The sequence below is a fragment of the Leucoraja erinacea genome, chromosome 13, assembly GCF_028641065.1.
Source record: "Leucoraja erinacea ecotype New England chromosome 13, Leri_hhj_1, whole genome shotgun sequence".
NCBI classification, from domain to species: domain Eukaryota; kingdom Metazoa; phylum Chordata; class Chondrichthyes; order Rajiformes; family Rajidae; genus Leucoraja; species Leucoraja erinaceus.
In genome coordinates, this window is record NC_073389.1 from 21,575,583 (window position 1) to 21,595,416 (window position 19,834).

The 19,834-nt window shown below is 42.9% G+C and overlaps 1 protein-coding gene across 3 annotated transcripts in view; it reads left to right on the forward strand.

The window, feature by feature from the left end:
• The window catches only part of LOC129702666 (zinc finger and BTB domain-containing protein 20-like), a 241,768-nt gene that overhangs the window by 86,639 nt on the left and 135,295 nt on the right, over nt 1-19,834 (forward strand). For all 3 annotated transcript variants that reach the window (XM_055644560.1, XM_055644559.1, XM_055644561.1), the window contains exon 2: nt 5,614-5,693. The gene's annotated coding sequence lies outside the window, so the exon portion shown is untranslated. The remainder of the gene's footprint in view (nt 1-5,613; nt 5,694-19,834) is intronic.

Sequence of the window (19,834 nt, forward strand, 5' to 3'; positions counted from 1 at the left end):
CATCTGCATTTATTTCCTATACATGTGGAGTTTGTATGTTCTCCCTCTGACCGCGTGGGGTTTCAATGGGTGCTCCGGTTTCATCATGCAGCCCAAAGACTGGTAGAATTTAGGGAGAGTTGTAGGGGGTGAAAAAGGGGTTTTGTTTAGAGATACAGCGTGGAAACGGGCCCGTCGGCCCACCGAGTTCATGGTGATCATTGATTGTACGTGTGTACATTGGTTCTATGGGTTCAAAGAGGTTAATTGACTTCTGCAAATTACCTCTAGTACATAGGACCAATGTATGGGTGATTGATGGTTGGAGTGGATTTGGTGGGCTGAAGGGCCTGTTTTCACACTGTCTCTAAAGTAAACTATCTCTTATCTTCCCCTCCCCACTCCCCCCACCACTCTCCCTAGATTCTATTTGTCCCCTCCACACTATGGACAATTTACAATAGCAAATTAATCTACCAGCCTGTACATTTTCGGGACGTGGGAGGAAAGTTGAATACCCAACCAAATGTGTATGCAAAAAGTTGACCCTCAGCCCAACCAAAATGTGTGAAATTGCAGTGAATATGCAAGCTGCAGGAAGACAGAACTGAAGGCTGGGATTTAACATGGGTCACAGGTGGTGTGACAACTACGAACTGTGCTGCTGCATACAAAGAAGGCTATGACCTCAGGAATCACTTTCATGTCAAAAGAATTGTGTCCCCTGGATAAAAGTTCCTCGGTTTCGATGTGAAAGATGATAGATTTTTTTTTTGTGTGTGGAAAAAAAAGCATGCCGAGCTGGTTTGTTCTACGAAAATTAATGCATGCACCAAAAGTTGTGTTGCTGAAATCACATCTGTGAGATTTGAGCACGTTTTTTTATTACATTAAGTTGAACCAAAGTGGCTCATTTAAGTGCTGTGATTTCTGGATGATGGGTTATCTCATGCAGGTTACCAATGTTTAATTGAGTTTAACTGAGCACTAATGTGTTGAACCACTTTGGAAAAAAAAAATGTTTAAAGTAAACATGCAGTTTATCCACTCGCATTTATCCACATCAGTTTATCCACTCGCATTGACACTCCCTGAACTTCAGGCCTCACTAACCCAGACCTGCAACGGACCCCAATTATATTTTATCCGCCGGAAGATCCACCCCTTCAATCAACAATTCCTGGCCCATCTGAACTCCACCAAGGACCTCAAATTATCCCGCCTCCAGGCCGCTCCCGACGCCCCACGACACCCGCAGACTCCGGGCCCCGACTCCAGGCCTGCATCGCCTGCCCGAGTCCCGCGACGCCATCTTGGCCACGAGGAGCGCCTTCAATACTCACCAAGGATAAAGGGGAAATCCTTTAGGACTGAGATGAGAAAACCATTCCTCCGACCCTCCCTCGCCGCCCTCTGGGACAGCCTAGCCTCATCGCCGCACCGGGCCTACCCAACGTCGCCGTCGCACTGGGGCCCCCCCAATAACGCCGCTGGACCGGACCTACCGGGCATCGCCGCCGTACCAGGGCTCTCCCAGCATGGCTGCCGCACCGCCCCGACCCATCTCGTCGCCTTCCCGGGCTCGCCGCACTGCCCCGCCGACCATCCGCCCACCGGGACCTCCAACACATCGCCCGCGGACCCCGACTCAACCGCCCATCGACTCCAAACATCGGGTCCGCTGACCCTCGCCACTGGACTCCCACCATCGGGTCCGTTGACCCTCGCCACTCCACCTCCCTCCAACAACCCACAGCCGTCGCCTTACCTGGAGCCTGGACTCTGCACTGGGCCTGAAGCCTTCACGCTGCTTACTCCCACTCTCCTGGGGTTGACTCCACTGGGTCCTAGTGCCAGTCGACCCAGCCTGGTCTACCTCGGTGGCAGTTCCACTGAGTCTTCCCCAACCCCCTCTAACTGTGTGACCCCTGCTCTTCCCCACCCACACCACAGCCCTCTCACCCCCACCCCCGACCACCCACTACCCCCCCACTACCCACCACACATCGCCTCCCCACCACACATCGCCTCGTCCCCAGTCCATCCACCTGCCTTCCTCCAGCCCCAACCCCCATCCCTGTCGGGTGTTCACCATCCCCCCCGACCTCCCCCTCTCCAACACCGAACGGTCTGTCCTCAACAGAGGTCTTACCTTTGTCCCCCTCCGTCCCCACCTCAATGAATTCCGCGCCCACCACGACTTGGAGCTCTTCTACCATCGCCTCCGCCTCACAGCGTACTTCCATGGGAAGGAGTCCTCGCCCCCCACTGATGACCCCTTTTCCCGTCTCCAACGCACCCCCTCCTCATGGAACCCCCCTCGTGGCCAATTTCCGGCTTTAGAACTCTTCATCAATAACTGCCGTCGCGACATCAACCGCCTCAACTTCTCCACTCCCCTGTCTCACTCCAATCTCTCACCGCATGAACGTTCTGCCATCGACTCACTCCGCAACAACCCAGATTGGGTTATCAAACCCGCTGACAAGGGAGGTGCCGTGGTAGTCTGGCGCGCCGATCTCTACAAAGCTGAGGCCACGCGCCAACTCTCGGACACCTCCTCCTACTTACCCCTGGACCATGACCCCACTGACGAGCACCAGGCCACCATCTCCAGCACCATCACCGACTTCATCCACTCCAATGCCCTACCCGACCGAGCCTCCAACCTCATCGTTCCCCAGCCCCGCACGGCCCGATTTTGCCTTCTCCCTAAAATCCACAAACCTGACTGTCCCGGAAGACCCATTATCTCTGCCTGTTCATGCCCCACCGAACTTATTTCCAAATACCTTGACTCCATCCTATCCCCCTTGGTTAAATCCCTCCCTACCTATGTTCAAGACACCTCAGACACTCTCTGTCGTCTCCGCGCATTCCATTCTCTAGGCCCTCACCCCCTCATCTTCACCATGGACGTCCAGTCACTCTACACCTCCATCCCCCACCAGGATGGTCTCAAAGCCCTCCGGTTCTTCCTCGACCAGAGAAGCAACCTATACCCAGCCACTGACACTCTCCTCCGCCTAGCGGAGCTGGTCCTTACCCTCAATAACTTCACGTTCGACTCCTCCCATTTCCTCCAAATACAAGGCGTAGCTATGGGCACACGCATGGGCCCCAGCTATGCCTGCCTATTTGTCGGTTACGTCGAGCAATCCTTGTTCAATACATACCAGGGCCCCATCCCCGACCTCTACCTCCGCTACATCGACGACTGCTTTGGTGCAACCTCCTGCACCCGCACACAACTGACTGACTTCATCCACTTAACCACTAACTTCCATCCGGCACTCAAATACACCTGGACCATTTCCGACACTTCCCTACCATTCCTTGACCTCACTATCTCCATTGCAGGTGATAGACTTCTGACCGACATCCACTATAAACCCACTGACTCTCATGGCTATCTGGACTACACTTCTTCCCACCCTGCTTCCTGTAAGGACTCCATCCCCTACTCCCAATTCCTCCATCTACGCCGCGTCTGCTCCACGGATGAGGCGTTCCACACCAGGACATCTGAAATGTCCTCATTATTCAGGGAACGGGGGTTCCCCTCCTCCACCATAGATGAGGCTCGCACCAGGGTCTCTTCCATACCCCGCAACACTGCTCTCTCTCCCCATCCCCCCCCCACTCGCAACAAGGGCAGAGTCCCCCTAGTCCTCACCTTTCACCCCACCAGCCGTCACATACAAAAAGTAATCCTCCGTCAGTTTCGCCACCTCCAACGTGACCCCACCACTCGCCACATCTTCCCATCTCCCCCCATATCTGCCTTCCGCAAAGACCGCTCCCTCCATAACTCCCTTGTCAATTCTTCCCTTCCGTCTCGTACCACCCCCTCCCCGGGCACTTTCCCTTGCAACCGCAAGAGATGCAACACTTGTCCCTTTACCTCCCCCCTCGACTCCGTTCAAGGACCCAAGCAATCATTCCAGGTACGACAGAGGTTTACCTGCATCTCCTATAACCTCATCTATTGCATCCGCTGCTCTAGATGTCAGCTGATCTATATCGGTGAGACCAAGCGGAGGTTGGGCGATCGTTTCGCCGAACACCTCCGCTCGGTCCGCAATAACCAAGCTGACCTCCCGGTGGCTCAGCACTTCAACTTCCCCTCCCACTCCGTCTCCGCCTTCTCTGTCCTGGGTCTCCTCCATGGCCACAGCGAGAAACACCGGAAATTGGAGGAACAGCACCTCATATTCCGTTTGGGGAGTCTGCATCCTGGGGGCATGAACATCGAATTCTCCCAATTTTGTTAGTCCTTGCTGTCTCCTCCCCTTCCTCAGTCCCCCTGCTGTCTCCTCCCATCCCCAGCCTTCGGGCTCCTCCTCCTTTTTCCTTTCTTGTCCCCCCCCCCGCCTCCGATCAGTCTGAAGAAGGGTTTTGGTCCGAAACGCTGCCTATTTCCTTCGCTCCATAGATGCTGCTGCACCCGCTGAGTTTCTCCAGCTTTTTTGTGTACCATGCAGTTTATCCTAGCGTATTGTAAAATAAATTTGTCCAGTTTCGAATTGACAAATGAGTAACAGCACTTGAATTGCTAAAACAGTAACCAAATTTTTAAAAATTATGTAACTTTGGTCAGAAAGCCATAAATGTCTGTCTTGTAGTTTTACTTCAGAACATTCTGATATAATAATGTTGACTATTTGGAAATATGAATGAAGGTGGATGCATTTTGGGTAATTTTTACATTATGTTTACATTGAGCTACTTAATTATCGTTGCAAAGTAAGGTAGTTGAGTAATTTGTTATTTTATTATCAAAGCTGTAATGGTGCAATTATTACCTCAGGTATATGTCTCCTTTAATATTAATTCCTAACTATCTATACATCTTTACGAAATCTGCCTGAAACCTGTTTTTAACGCTCTTCCTTATTTCTGTTCAGTTTCCAGAACAATGAGTATGTAATTGAGAAATGCTTTGGTCCAGTTAGGGTCTTCATTGGATGTGAAAGACTCGGTATGTGTACTACATACATTAAATTTGAAAGACCTATATATAATCAAACAATTATGCTGCATATTTTGATTGCTTTCTTCTTGAGAAGTGGAATATTTTGCATCTTCATTCGGCATTAGTAATATTATGTCCACCCATCATTATCCAATAAATCATTAAAGAGCTGCAATAAAAAGGATTAATAATTAGATTCAGGTCAGCTTGAAGATTAAGAGTGTTAATTCTCTCTTTGTAGCTGCATGTCTCTTGGCCTGAGGGTTTAGATGAATTCGAAAATACATGGTAGTCAATGACAACCCTGATCGATTCAATTGCAGAGTTACCTAGACAGCATCAAGATAACGATCAACTGTTTTTCTTTATTTTCAGAATGTGGGCGTTGCCAGGAACACTGGCAATGTATTGCATATCTCTGGTTGTCTTTGATAAGGTTGATGGATTTTTTTAAATCATTGCAGTTGGTATTGCAAAGATGGTTGCATTTTGCTGTGAAGTTGCGGGTTACAGTATTTTGTTTGGATTTTTATTTACATAATCACGTTACCAAATAATCCATATGTATATATATGGAATGGAAAGTAAAACTGAAATGTAAACACAATATAAGTTTAAATGAGTTTTGAAATAATATAGAATTCACAATTATTTTGCAGATTATGTGATGACAAAGTTGAATGTAATTTGGAATAGCATTAAAGAGAATATAACATTGCTGGAAGATACACTTGGTACAGTAAGTACAATTTTATATTTCAGTTAAAGATTTCAGTATTGTATTGGTTGTGTGTATATATATAACGATCAACTGTTTTTCTATATATATATATATTTTTTTTTGTTAAGCAAGGCTCTATTCCCAGCATTTAAATCTTAATTATCTATTTATATATTACTAAAACTCTCATCTGCGTGTGCGTGCGAATTGCACCAAAACTGTACACGATAGTGCTACGATTTTTGGGCCACCTTACTCACCATTGTCCTGTGGTATATCAAGTTTCGTTCAAATTGATGGTAAATTTTACAAGTTATTCACATTTAAAACTTTAAAAAATATACGTTTCACTTAACTTCAGTGTCAAAAACCCAAATCCTTGCTGGCCCTGCCCGCAACAATGTTGCAATCACGGGTCACGGTCCTAGCAGCAAGTGAAATCCAATTTTTTTTTCCTGGCAGCATTCTTTTTTTAAGTTTAAAAAGAGGGAGGGTGAATAAGGGGAAACGAGCCCCCCTGCACAGTTGGGGCCTATGGTGGAATATTGCATTGGGGGTATGGGTTGTGTTGGGGGAACGGGTGAGTGGTGGAATAGGCCTCCCGTTGGGGCTATGGGTGAGTGGTGGAATATTGCGTTGGAGGAACAGGTTGCGTTGGGGGACAAGGCCTCCCGTGTAACAGGAACCCAACGGGCCCCACTTGGACTAGTGTATCTCTGACTTCTCTGCCAGTATCCCTCCATATCCACTGGTTTCACATACCGTTCGAGTGACACTCGACCATAAATGTGTCCACCCATCATCAAAATAATTTCCACAAAAATGTACCACTTTATTCCTAAATTAACTCTCACCCTTTCTGACCACTTTTCTAAAGATAAAATCCACCATGTAATCTATGGAATTCAGTAAAATATGCAGATAATATATTTTGAAGCTGAAAACATCACCAGTACTTCGAGAATTGTATGTAATGAAAATGCAATTTGACTTATTTGATCATCATAAATCAGTGGTCCTTTTAAAATATTCATTGCATAAAATGACACCGTTTGATTTCCCATGTGTAGTGCCATTTGGGATCCACATTTGTTAATATGTATGTTTGTAGTTGCATCAAGGATAGTTTTGTACATTAGAACTGTGACAGCATAATATTTTGGCTGTAAAGTATAATGGGTACTTTGAAGGGGCCTTGAAAGATGTAAAATAAATGCCATTCAGCTTGTCGCGAACAATTTAGAATTTAAAAAAAAAAAGAATTTCAGCACTCAAATCCAGCTGACAATATTCAAGGTAAATTAAATACAGTAATATATTATGAAACTATTCGGTTGTCTTTGGCATTGTACTTTTTATTTATTTTTTGGGATGTATTCATCACTGTCAAGACCAGCAATTAATCACATGGCTTATTGCCCAAGGGATTAACTGTGGTTTGTCATATTCGTGAAACATTGTAGCCATTATGAGGTACTCCTGAAATACTAGTGCAGGAAATTGTAGGATTTCTTAAGAGCAACGGGGGCAAATAAAGAATGTTTCATGTGTAGGAAAGAACTGCAGATGCTGGTTTAAATTAAAGGTGGACACAAAATGCTGGAGTAACTCAGCGGGACAGGCAGCATCTCTGGGGAGAAGGAATGGGTGACGTTTCGGGTTGAGTCTGAAGAAGGGTCTCGACCTGAAACCTTATCCATTCCTTCTCTCCAGAGAAGCCGCCTGTCTCGCTGAGTTACTCAAGCAAAGAATGTTTCATCATGCTTCTGGCTTGTGCCTTGTCTATATGGGAAGGCATTGGAAATTCAGGAGTGAGTCATTCACTGCAGAATAATGTGGCTCTATTGTGATCTTGCTCTTGTGTGACTGGTTCAGTTAAAATTGTTGTTTTCAGTGACACCCAGGGTTTTATTGATGAGATGATAATTCCATTGAATGTTGAAGATTGGTGGTTAGTCACTTGTCTTGTTGGAGATGATCAGTGTCTGGCACTTCTATAGCATGAACATTAATTGCCATTTATTGGCTCGTGGATAAATATTATCTAGGTTTTGTGGCATGCAGGCATTGACTGTTTCATTTATTGAGGAGTTACAATTCCAATTACAACTCCACAACAAATGTTGAAATTATCTGCAGATGTCTATTATGGGTGTCATGATGGAAAGAGCTAAAGATAGTTGATCCTTAAACACTGTCACAAAAAAATCTCCTGCAGTGTTTTCCTGGGGCTGAGATCAGTGTCCTCCCACAATCATAACCATCTTGCCTTGTGTAGTTATAACTCCATATTGTGGAGTGCATTTCCTTTATGCCCATTGACTTCAGTTTTGGCTGGACTCTGATGCCGCACGTTACAGGATGCCATTTCACTGTTGATTTCATGTTTGGACCAAGATAATGATGATCTCAAGACTCTGGTGTTGGCAGAATCCAAAATAAGCTGATTACCTAATAAGTGCCATTTTGCTGGTGCTGTCAACAATATCCTCTCTCACCCTGCTGGTGATTGAGAGATAAATGTGTGTTAATGAAAAAACACTGGGCCATCTTTCCATATTGTCAACTAGATGCCAGTGTGGTAATTTACTAGAAAATCTTAGGTTGATGGTTATTTGTCCGGAAGTGCAAACGCTCAGAACCAGAGCCAGGAGGTCATTTGGTCCCATGACTTCTACAGTGTTGTCAGCCATTTCCTAATGTCAGATGCAGTTAATTAATTTGGATGAAGATAGTTTATCTTCTTTCAGGATCATTCATGTTTGGTCTTGCCTTTGTTGACTAATAGGAAGTTCTTGGAACCACCTTTTTTTTTTCCTGTCAACTTATACACCTCCATACTTTCATACCTCCAGTGTCCCCCTCCGTGACTCTTAGACTGATCTTCTTCTTTTCGTGTCCATCTTGTTACAAATGTTGGCCTCGCTGTCATCGTCCGTCCTGAAAAGGACACAAGCTTCCGGCGAAAAATCAGTGGAAGCCATCACTTGTCGCAGTAGATAGAAACATAGAAAATAGGTGCAGGAATAGGCCATTCGGCCCTTCGAGCCTGCACCGCCATTCAATATGATCATGGCTGATCATCCAACTCAGTATCCTGTTCCTGCCTTCTCTCCATACCCCCTGATCCCTTTAGCCACAAGGGATCTTAAATAGAACTCTTAAATATAGCCAATGAACTGGCCTCAACTACGTTCTGCGGCAGAGAATTCCAGAGATTCACCACTCTCTGTGTGAAAAAGGTTTTCCTCATCTCGGTCCTAAAAGATTTCCCCCTTATCCTTAAACTATGACCCCTTGTTCTGGACTTCTCCAACATCGGGAACAATCTTCCTGCATCTAGCCTGTCCAACTCCTTAAGAATTTTGTAAGTTTCTATAAGATCCCCCCTTAATCTTCTAAATTCTAGCGAGTACAAACCAAGTCTATCCAGTCTTTCTTCATATGAAAGTCCTGACATCCCAGGAATTAGTCTGGTGAACCTTCTCTGTACTCCCTCTATGGTAAGAATGTCTTTCCTCAGATTAGGAGACCAAAACTGTACGCAATACTCCAGGTGTGGTCTCACCAAGACCCTGTACAACTGCAGTAGCACCTCCCTGCTCCTATACTCAAATCCTTTTGCTATGAATGCTAACATACCATTCGCCTTCTTCACTGCCTGCTGCACCTGCATGCCTACTTTTAATGACTGGCGTACCATGACACCCAGGTCTCGATGATGGTGGTAGCAGAATTAGCTCAGGATACTTCCAGTTTCCAGCCCCGCGACGTGGACGCTTCTGCTATTGGACGTCTTAGTCTGATGTAGGGTCACGACCCGAAATGTCACCTATTCCCTTTCTCCAAAAAAAAAATAATAATAATAATAATTGTTATTATTTTATTTATTGAGCACTTTAAAAACAAACATAGCTGCAAATGTTGCCTGACCCACTGAGTTACTTCAGCATTTTGTCTATATAACATATAACCATATAACAATTACAGCACGGAAACAGGCCATCTCGGCCCTACAAGTCCATGCCGAACAATTTTTTTTTTCTTTCCCCTTAGTCCCACCTGCTGCACTCATACCATAACCCTCCATTCCTTCTCATCCATATGCCTATCCAATTTATTTTTAAATGATACCAATGAACACCACTTCCACTGGGAGCTATTCCAGCCACCACTGGTAGGATATTACCCCTAAACTTCTGTCCCTTAGGTGTAAACCAGCATCTGTTCCTTCTTGCACAACTTGTACACCATTTATGTACAGCATGGTAGGATTGCAGAGCTTTGATCTGTGTAAGATCACTTCACTTTGCACCTTACTTTTGTTTTGAGCATTGTTGTAGCTACATATATACATAAACATACATGTGCTCTTCTGCCCTCCTTAAAGCAGATATCCTAGCTTCATGGCAATGGAAGATAAAGGGCATGCCAACCATGTGCACACAAACTGTAGTAGAATAGATTTCAGTTGCTACTGATAGTCTGTAGCGCTGTCATTATGCATCCATCTCAGTTAACAACATGGTGGTGCCGCATAACACATATGCCTTCTCTCCAGAGATGCTACCTGTCCCGTTGAGTTACTCCAGCAATTTGTGTCTATCTTCTGAGTAAACCAGCATCTGCAGTTCCTTCTTGCACTCTTTTCCCTTTTATTCTATACTCTCCCTACTTCCACCTCTCCTCTTCAGTCTTTCCTCTTGGTTTCACCTCCCTTCCCCTGGGGTAGGTTTATTATTGCAGCCAAAAACGGATATATCATTGTTGCAAAGCCCATCACACTGTGAATAAAATTATTTAAAATTACTGAATATTGATGAAACTAAAATACTGAGCATTTACTAGTTTCATTAGCATGTTGCAACTGAGATTTTTAGTAATTTTCAAAAAAGTTACCTAGTGACAAAAAAAATGTTGAACTTTCTCCAGATCTACAAATTGGGCACCTTTGGCAAACTGCTGAGATATTTGGTCTGGTTAAATGAATAATTTTGTGGTTGAAGCTGGCTTCCAATCTGATCGTACCAGCACAAAAAAAACTCCACCTATGCTTGAAATTTGTTTTGCGTTAGTTGTGTGAACTATGCTATGGAAACGTGTTCAGCATTATATTGTATTATCCCGGCAAATGCCCTGAAATATTATCTTCCTTCCAATTAGTAGCGCTTATTTATTTTCCCTGCTCGTAATACATTTTTCATCGGTACTGTGTGTTCCAGTATGGCCATTCACAAATTCTAAAAGTTAGTGTTTGTGCTTGTTCACACTTAAGCCATTGTAGCAGTTTTAAATTCGGCAAAGTGGCTCTGTTTCGTAATTTGTGGACCAGGTTAAAGTTTGTGTGTACAAATCGTCTTGGTAAATAATTTCCTTTATATAAGTAAACCTAACAATTGTAATTATTTTCTTTATTAAGGTTAAATAGGCCTACCTATTGGAGTCCATTGCACATTGATAAGAAGCGATGGAAATATTTTCCATTAGTTACAATTGTCTTTATTTAAAAACCCTACCTGTTTTTATGACAAAGGGCAACTGTGCTTGATTATCTACATGTAATTCAAAGTTTGGCTTTTGTTTTTGTTTAGTTTAGTTCTGTGTGCTAATCTGATAATGAAGTGTACAAAGTTCATTAAACAGCAGAAATGTCAAAGATAGGATTATAATAGTCAGATGAGGAATAATATTACTTGTTTCTCCTTGTAATGTCGAAGAATTAATTTAAATGCAGTTTGTTCATGGAACAAAGAAAATAAAATAATGGTTTGGCTTATTCTGTCTTCCATCATCTCCATTTTGTACTGCACTTTGAGGCTCCTATGGCCAAATCTTTTTTTTTTAATGTGAATACTATACTTGACCTGGAGATGTTGGTGTTTTTCAGCAACCATTTTGGAGGTTGGAGTTTCTAAAACAAAAACTTCTAGATTGATTAAAATCAGCTTTCATTCCCTGCATATTTTGTTGGTTGAACCTTATATTTAGCATCGCAAACTGATAGAGATGTGATTATATCGGGCATTGGAACAACATTTATATTTGCTGGAAGTTTTCCACAGGATAAACCCTCTAGTCTCAATTATTAGTAACACATTGCATTCCAACACATCCACAGCAGGTCAGGAGTTAAATACTGGCAGTGCAAATATTCATTTTAACTAAATGTTCTCATTAACTGGGTTTCTATTAACTCGCATGTACTGTACTACTTGAATGCATTCTCTTATAGATTAAATGCCTTTGTACACATACTTCAATGGTATACAAAAATACTGGTTAATATGGTTTTATATTAATAGTTTGAAATGTTCTTTGTTGGTTCACTGGAACGATACTATTTGCACAGTATCTCAAAATATGCGTAGAATCTAAAAGAAAAATGAAGGCAATTTTGGTGGCCTGAGGTTAAATCGATACATAGAAAGAATATACTTTGCATTTGTTAAGTTATGTTGATATTAAATTTAAATTTTGAAGTCTTTCATTGCATTTGTAGTGAAGATTGAAATAATATTGTGCTCTGGAAGTATATTTTGTGAATTTACAATAGCAACTCAAAATGTCATTTAATTAAATGACGCAATATTGCACTGAATAGCCATTTTTCCATCTCTGTCTATTTTAGAATGACTTGTGACTTCTTCTGGGCTATTCTTCCCTGTGTACCATTAAAGTTTCAAGATCTTTGCTTGATACCTAATAAGTTTATGCAATTTGCCTGTGGGAGCTTTCGGCAAATTTATTTTATTAGGAGGCACAGAAATTTGTAAGTACTAGTGTCAGAACATGACAACTGACAAAACAAATTAGAAAGCTTAATCAGCTGCTGTGGTTGCAGGAAGAAGTGTAACTTGTCTGTAGTAACCTTCAGATCGCATTCGATCACAGCATAATTTTCGGTGGATTGCACAATAACCAACTGGCCAAGAATGCACAAGTCTCTCCGGCAGGTAAAGCTTTGAATGTCGGGTATTAAGCTAAGACTATACTGTTCTACATCTAAAAAAACTATTAGAAGAACTCTGAGGGTCAGGAAGCTTTAGTGGAATGAAATGGGCAGGTGGCATTTTGTGATAGGACTATTCTGGTTTATCCAAATAAAAGTTGAGCTAGTGTCGACAGGCTACTGTGTATAATTCCGTGTAGCTAAAGGAGACCTCCTTACAGCCCAGTGGTATGAACTTTGATTTATCTAACTTCAGGTAGCCCCAGCATTCCCCCTCTCTCTCTCTCTCTATCCCTCCCCCACCCAAGTCGCACTAGATTCTCGATTTCACTTAACAAACAGCTAACAACGGCCTATATCATTGTTACTTTTTTATATATCTTTCATTCATTGTTCTTTATCTCGATACATCAAAGCCTATATCTTTGTTTCCCTTATCCCTAACCAGTCTGAAGAAGGGTCTCGACCCACAACGTCACCCATTCCTTCTCTCCAGTGTTGCTGCCTGGCCCGCTGAGTTACTCCAGCTTTTTGTGTCTATTCTCCATTGTAATTGTTATATCTTCTTTTGTCTTTGACTAGAAAGTGACTGATTGCTGCAGTAGAAAGAATTTCCATCTTTGTCGAATAATTTCAAATACTTTCTAGTAAAAGGATAGCGAGAACTGCGGCAGAGAATGCTCAATACAGTTTTGATCATTCTTTCTTCAATATATTAAGAAAACATTTACAGTATAAACATTGAAATTTACATAAACAATGCAGCAGTGTTGATTGTGGCAACAAGAGTTGTTATGCGAACATCTATAACATAGGATCCCTATACTTAGGTTTGTATTGACCCCAATAGATCATAAGATAGAATCTAAGAAATATGTAATCAAGGAGATTGAAGGAATGGTAAGAAAAGGAAAACTTAATGAAGATCGGTCTGTCCTGACAAGGATATTTTACAATAGTCAGGATTAAGTTTAGTTCAAGATAGACACTAAAAGCTATAGTAACTCAGCGGGACTGGCAAATCTGAAGAAAATGTGACATTTGGGTCGAGACCCTTCTTCAGACTGGTTAAGGATAAGGGAAACGAGAGATATAGACGGTGATGTGGATATGTAACCCATTTGGGGTTAGCAATGGTGTTAGACAAGGGGGAATTTTGTCCCCAGTCCTTTTTAATCTTTATATTGATGAACTGGACACTAGGGGCGCTGCACTGGCAGCAGCCTCTGCCTACAGCCTGTCTGTTTTTTCTGTCTTTTTTATTATTTTTAGTTAGACTAAAGTGTTGTGTTGGGGGAACTTTAACTTTTCTATGTGGGGGAGGGGGGCAGGGTAAGGGGGAAACCGTCTCCCAGTCTCTTCCTGGCGGGGACGCGACTATTTCTCCGAGTCGCGTCCTCGCCCCCCACCTCGCGGCCTACCAGCTGGACCGGAGCGGCCTTTCCTGCCGGGGACCGGGAACCGGACCAGGGCTGCTACAGCGGCGGCGCAACGCTGGAGTCACCGCGGAGCGGGCGATACCTACCTGGGTGAAGACCGCCGTTGGAGCTCCGGAGCGTTGGGCCGTTGCTCCAACATCGTGGAGCTCTGGTGCGGAGAGCTTCCAACGCGGGCGGCGCTGAACGGCATCGTGGAGTCCTGGGGCGCCTTGTAGAGGGCCTACAGCAGCAGTCTCCACCCGGCGCGGCCTACGGACATTGGAAGCAGCAGACTCCGGTAGGAGGGGGCCGACTCTGTGTCCACGCCGCTGAGGACGTCCCGCAGCCCCGACGTCGGACTTTTAATACCCCGGCGTGCGGTCCTGAACATCGGAGCGGCAACTGCGGAGGGCTTGGGGAGACCCTGACCACGGGGAATAGAGGAGGAAGAGACTGACTTTGGTGCCTTCCCACACAGTGGGGAACTTTGATTCTGCTGTGTGGGGATGTTTTATGTCAACTCTATAGTGTGTTGTGTCCTGTTGATTTTTAATGTATGGCTGTATGGAAATTCATTTCACTGTGCCATTAGGCACACGTGACAATTAAAACTATCTTGTATCTTGTATCTTGTATCTAACTGTCCAAACAATTGAAAGTATGTCATTCTGGGTGCATGATTGGTAATATTTTAGTGAACCATATTATGTATGCAGATGATCTTGTGGTCTTTAGTCCATCTAGCATTGGTCTCCAGCAGCTCCTTACTATATGTTCTGTGTATGATGTGGAACATGATATTAAACATAATGCATGTAAGAGTGCTGTTATGATCTGTAGAACCAAAGAGGATAAATGTCTAAAATGTCCTGATTTTAAATTGTCTGACAATAATCTTAGTGTCTGTAATAAGGTAAAATATCTAGGGCATTTTATTACAGAACAAATGATAGATGATGAGGATATTTATAGGCAACGACGCATACTGTATGTACAGGCAAATATTCTCGTGCAAGTTTGGTGCGTGTGCAGATGTGGTGAAGATATCTCTATTTAGAGCATATTGCACACCACTCTATACTGCGCACCTGTGGTCGAACTATGGAAAGACAAGTTTGCAGAGACTAAAGGTGTCATATAATAATGCCATGAGAACACTGCTAAGGAAAGCTAGATGGTGTAGTGCTAGTAACATGATTGTGGCGGCAGGAGTCGGTACTTTAGAAGCTATCCTAAGAAATTATATGTATAAATTCATTTGCAGGATAAATGACTCTAAAAATGTAATTATTGTGGTCTTGTCAAACAGAAGGTTTAGCACTACACGCTACGAATCCCAGTTGTGGAGACACTGGTATCGTTGTCTCGTTGTAGGACATTCATCATTCTTTTATTCTGGATTCATGTATTGTGTGTTTTTTTTTAATATATAATTTATGATGCTTATATAAGTGATATACTAAGATTTTATATGTACTTTATGATATTTTTTAATATGCAATGCATGTTTATGTAATGTTGCCCCTTGTCTGGACCTTGAGTCCGAAATAAAGTTTGTTATTATTATTATTATTATTATATATAAAGAACAATGAATGAAAGATATGCAAAAAAGTAACTATGATAAAGGAAACAGTTTGTAGGGTGAAAACAAAAAGCTATTGCGACTTGGGTGGGGGAGGTATAGAGAAAGAGAGAGGGAATGTACCTGAAGTGAGAAAAATCAATATTCATATCACAGGGCTGTAAACTACCCAAGTGAAATATGAGATGCTGTTCTTCCAATTTGCTTTTAGCCTCACTCTGACAATGACGGAGACAGTGCAGAAAGGTCTGTGTAGGAATGGGAAGGACAATTAAAGTGTCCAGCAAACGGGAGATCAGGTTTGTTCACGCAGGCTGAGTGAAGGAGTTCTGCGAAACAATCGGCCAGTCTGCGTTTGGTCTCGCCTATGTATAAGAGTCCGCATCTTGAACAACGGATACAGTAGATGAGGTTGGAGGAGGTGCGTAACCTGAAAGGGCTGTCAGAGTCCCTGGACAAAGTCGAGGGAGGAGGTATTGCGACAGGTGTTGCATCTTCTGCGGTTGTTGGGGAAGGTACCTGGGAAGGGGTGATTTGGGTGGGAAGGGATGAGTTAACCGGGCGGTTGCTGAGGGAACGGCAGAAGGGTTGGAGATGGGAAAATTTGGCTAGTGGTGGGATCCCGTTGGAGGTGCTGGAAATTTCGGAAGATTATGTGCTGTTTGCGACGGCTGATGGGGTTGAAGGTAAGGACTAGGGAAACTGTCTCTGGTGTGACTAGGGAGAGCAAGGGCGGAGCTGCGAGGTACCGAGGAGACACGAGTGAGGGCCTCATCTATTATGGGAGAGGGGAACCACCGTATCCTAAAGAATGAGGATATCTCGGATGTTCTAGTATGGAACACCTTATCTTGGACGCAGACGCAACATAGACGGAGGAAGTGGGAGTAGGGGATAGAGTCTTTAAGTTTAGTTCAGTTGGTTTACATTTAAAATTATCGATTTGCAACTGCCCTAATCTTTGAAGTACAATTGTTCTATTTGTGTGATTATTTGACTATTAAATGTTGGCCATTTAGTTTAGTTTAGTTTAGAGATACAGCAACAAGCTCTGCGGCCCAGCGAGTCCGCTGCGACCAGCGATCCCTGCATACTAACACTATGCTACACACACCTGGGACAATTTACAATTATACCATGCCAATTAACCTACAAACCTTTGGAGTGTGGGAGGAAATCGGACATCCAGGAGGAAACCCACGCAGGTCACTGGGAGAACGTACAAACACCATCAGATAATACCCGTAGTCAGGATGAAACCTGGGTCTCTGTTGCTGTAAGGCGGCAGCTCTACCACTGCACCACCGTGTCGCCCTGGTTCTTAGGATAATTCTTATTCTCTTGAAATGAGATTTCACTCTTATGAATTGTATGTGGCCCTTTAAAAATGTGAAGGTTTGTCTAACTCAATTATCCATCGCAGCTAAACTTCTTGGCCTTGTTCATTGCTGCTGGTATTATTATGAGCCTATTTTCTGTGGAAAGATTGAGTATATTTTGGAGAAAAAAATTGTGAACATCTAGTGAATGCTGTGATGTCAATCTGGCTGTTTCCAAGTTTAATTTGAGAAAATTGTGCTTGAGCAATTCACAATACCAGAACAAAAATTAATTGTATATACATTTAAATTAATACTAAATATTCGAATTAACTCAAATTACATTAAAATAGAAATGATAATGTGCAGGATTGAATTGAGCTCCTATTTTTCCTTGAGTAGAAAATAGTATGAATTCAACTAAATTCTGCCCGTCACTTTTATGAGAGTTGCAACTGTCCTTTTAAGTTTAGGTTTGTTATTGTCATGGATCTTTAAACTTGAACTGTACAGCAGTTGGCATGTTAATGATTTGCCTTGTTGGTTGACTTGTGTTCTATATTTCCATTTTGCTTGTATTCATGGCTTAATAGAATTATAGATTTTTTCCCTATTGCTGCAGCTGATGCCTTATGCTCTTGACCCTTTATCCATTAATTCTCCTTCTCCTTCTTCAATGCTTCCAAAGCAGCAGCAATATTAATTGAACGTTTCACCTTATTCATTATTTCACTGATTTCTTTATGTTATGCATTTTGCACTTGACAATTTTCAAATCATGCCCCGTGTGGCAGTTTGGGACTATCTTGAACACTAACAGAAATACAAAAATGAAAGCAGCTTTTATTTGAGGAAAAAAAAGTCCTGTTTCACATTGCGTGCGTGTATAGGTGCACATGTTGAGTTTTCCTTCTGTGGTAGAGACAAGCCATTCTTTGTCAGCGTCCTTAAATCCTTCTTTGCTGAAAATTAAGATTCATTGAAGTTTCAAATGCCTGGATACTCTGCTTTCCTGGCATTTGAAATGTTAATGGGATATTTAGCGTTGTTGTAGTTGTGCATCTCATTTGAGGTCCTTGTATCATTATGCATCCAGTCTTATTATTACACATAATAGCTATGCTGGTAGTTGACTGTCTATTCTGTGAGAGGAGATGTAATTTATAGGTTTAGTAATGTTCAATTTGAATGAGTTTAATTTTTAATTAATTGTTTTTGTTTTCTAATGCACCGCAATTTGTTGATTCTACACAATTTTAAATTTAGTTTTAACATGATTAAGTTTGATTCATATCAGAGACCTACACCTTCCAGGTGTTTTGACACAGGTAAGCCTGAAGATGCAGCTTCACAAGTTGAACAGTGTCTTGGACAGCAGGATTATCAATGTACAACAGGAAGAATCTGTATGCCACTGAATTTTGCCAATTGGGAGCTGGCTTAGACTAGAGGATCAAGATGAAAGAGATCATGAATAGAGCAGCAAGCACAGTCAGCTGAGGTGAGCTGTCGGCTGTGATGGACGTTGCAGTGAGATAGCGCTTCAGCTCCAGCCACCCGGCTTCAAACCTGATCTCGGGTGCAACTCCTGTGGAGTTTATTATTTCTTCCTCAAGGTTTTCCCTGATTTCCGCAGTTTCCTTATGCACCGCAAGGTTTTGCTGGTAGGTTAATTGGTAACTGTAAATTATCCCATGTTGCATGTAGGTGGTTAAAAAATTAAAGGAGAATTGATGGGGACATAGCAAGAATTAGTTTTAGCTGCTGAAAATAAGAAAAATAATTGTTGTGAGGGTGCCACACTAGTGCAGCTGGCAGAGCTGCTGTCTCACAGTGCCAGAGACCCATGTTCTATCCTGACATTGGTTATTAGCTGTGTGGAGTTTGCATATTCTCCCTGTGACCCACATGGGGTTCCCTCCAGTGCTCTGGTTTCTTCCCACATCCCGAAGATGTGTGGGTTTGTAGGTTAATTGGCCTTTTTTGTAGATGTTTCTAAGTATATAGGGAGTGGATGCAGAAGTGGATAACAGAACTGGTGTGAACAGGTTCTGTTATGTGGTCGCGTGGGCCAATGATCCTGTTTCCACGCTGCACCTCTAAATGCAAAACTAAATTTAAAAACATTTAAATAGTATCTCGAAGGAGCACTTGAATCACCGGAACAATGGATGCTGCAAGACAAGTCCAGGTAAATGAAATTGGTGTAGATGAAGGTCTGAAGAAGGGTTTTGGCCCGAAACGTTGCCTATTTCCTTCACTCCATAGATGCTGCCTCACCCGCTGAGTTTCTCCATCATTTGTGTCTACCTTTGGTGTAGATGGTGCTTGGTGGTTGGCATGGACATTGATAGGCTGAAAGTCTGATTTCCATACAGCATGACTCTATGGCTGTGCACGTTCGGAACGATATCCTGGAGAAGGAGATGGATTATATGTGTCAAGAAATGTAGATGCTCTGTTCTGCGGAATGGTAGGATTCTTGGAGCAAGGGGTGTAAAGATATGATATTGGTTTTTAAAACCAAAGGATGTTAGCAATTTTTTTTTTTAATGTTCATGTGTTATGTACATTTACAGTAAGGTCAGCATTCATTGCTCATTCCTCATAGCCCTTGAAAAACCCCTGGTGTGTCACCATGAACTGCTGAAGGCCATGTATGGAAGATGTTCCCACCGTACCATTGGTCGGGAGTACCAGGACCATTGAAGGAACAATGATATGTTCCCCAAGTTAAGATGGTACTTGTAGGGCCTGTTATAATTTTCGATTCAGCTACATCCTTTTTATAGTAAGTTAAGGTGGATTATCAACTTGTTCCTTGGGCTGAAGATCATTGCAAATGCTTTAACTTGCTTGTCACCATAGTTAAAGATAACAATGTTCAT